This window comes from Echinococcus granulosus (assembly GCF_000524195.1).
Source record: "Echinococcus granulosus chromosome Unknown EG_S00079, whole genome shotgun sequence".
In the NCBI taxonomy this organism is placed as follows: Eukaryota; Metazoa; Platyhelminthes; class Cestoda; order Cyclophyllidea; family Taeniidae; genus Echinococcus; species Echinococcus granulosus.
The window spans coordinates 3,963-6,112 of record NW_020170459.1 but is presented as its reverse complement, the minus strand read 5'-3'; positions in this window follow the sequence as shown (position 1 = coordinate 6,112).

Sequence of the window (2,150 nt, the reverse complement as noted above, 5' to 3'; positions counted from 1 at the left end):
GATCCAACACTAAATGAATGGTGAGGCGTCCTCTTTAGGAATCCTAGTCCAGTGGCTTAAAGCCACATACGCTACAATTCTTACACGTCTTCTTGATGGACAGGGTGTCGACTGACCCAGTACTGATGTGTGTCACTATTGCTGTGTTTTTATTGGCTTGTCAAGTTGCTGCAAAATCGGTAGTTTTGTTTCAACTTGAGTGACTCCTAGTACAATACAATGGCAAAAAGTTTGACCAGTTTACACTTAAGGCATTTTAAAACTGAAATTCCACTTTTTCTTTATTTTTTCCCTTTTTTGCTCTGAAGTGAAACAGAACCTGTATTTCTCAAGTCCTCTTGCCTTGGAAAGTAATTGCAGATGTTTTTTAATGTGACTCTCCTCTTCTCCATTTCCCTTTAATAAGGGGAGCAATGAATCAAGAAGAACGAAGGAGATGGAAGAAGAAGACCTCTATTACTGCTGTGGAGGTGAAGTTCGATTCGGTTGGGTTGAGATGTCAAAAGCGCATTTATTTGGGATACAGGGATTTGTGGTTGAAATTGTGCGGTAGAACAGCGGAAGCTTGAAGAGGGAGGGAGGGATGAAGGGCAATGGCGAGATCGCAGAGGTGGTAGAGAGGAAGGAGTTGCCTTGATCTTCACCATCTCTTCATTTCGTCTTTTTTTTCTCTGGCACTTTTAATTAAACCAAATCTTGTGATGCAGTTAACACAATATCTTCCACCTTCTCTCTGTTATGTTTAGACCTCAATCAGACACTTTAACCTTTAACGCATATTTGACAAGGTGTCTAGTGTCGTCGTGACTGCGGGACCACTTTCGCCGTCATTTTAAAGCCTTTCTTGTGGGAAAGTCCGACGTTGAAAGAAGGGCTGTGAAGCACCTTCTCTTTTAAATTCAGACGAAACTGGAAAATTTTTGACTGCGCTTATTGACATCCCCAGTGCCCACGCTAAATAAAATCGACAACTGAGTCTCCAGTTTTTCCTCGCCAAATGCACAAGCAGAAAACATGCCTTTTTGGTCTTTTTAACATATCTACATTTACCAGGGAATAAGGAAGGCGGTTATTTGACGAATTACTGGTGATAACTTTCTTCACCCTCTCTCTACCAGTTAGGAAGAGGTGGAGGTGGAGGTGGAGGGAATAGACCAGGTTGGTTAAATTATTTGCCCGAATTTGCAGCCCATCATACACACGCGCACACATTCATACCTTCTGGAACCCCTATGTGACTTCGATCATTGATTTTCGCCTCGAAGATGTTGAACTTGCCTTGGATTCATTCCTAAAATAATGTTAGTCTTTGAGGCATTTGAAATATTGTTATGAAGTTGGCAGATTTTCATCTAATCTGGGTTTGTCCAATTTTTTCTCTCCAGACGCTAAAAGCAGGGGCAACCTTTTTGTACTCCTTCCTTTTTCCTCTTAGGTTCTAACACCTTGGAAAAAGGGGCACCGAAATGCTTGTTGCCCTTATCCACATTTTCTTTTGTGGTAATAACTTCTCATTTGGCTCCCCAAAATTGGCTCAAAGTGGAGCAAAACGAAGCCTCTGCGGTGTTGTCCTTGATGCAATTCGAGAGGCGGGAGATTTCCAACACTTCTTCTTCTCGCCTTCCTTTTCAACATCCTGTTTTTTTCCTCGTCTTTTCGTAGTTGGAAAATTCGCTTCCCTCACCTCTCCATCTCTTCATCGACATCGTCTGCAAAATGACCTCCTTTCTGCATGACCTTCAATAGGAAACTTCGGCCTTTTTTCTCCCCTCCTTCCGCCTGGCGAAATGAGTTAATTTTTAATAGTAAATTTCGTCCATAATTTAATCTTCTTCCCGCCCTCTGTTTTTTACGGCCTGTTTAATCCACCTGTGGAGCGAGTCCTTCCCATTCACCAGTATTTATGTCTATGCACTTCCACTTCCCCTCTCTTTTTTCCTGGGGAATGGAGGTGAAGGAAAGGGAAATACAGAAAACAGGCATTTGGTTGATCTGGAAATCTCTGACATTTCTTCGCCTTTTCGATATCCAATAACAACAATTTTCGTTCCCCTTTTTAAAAAAAAATTATTGGAAGACCTTTTAAGTTTTTTGAACTCCCAAATTACCACAAGGTGAAGAAGTAGTTTTTTTGTCCACTGCGAGTCTCC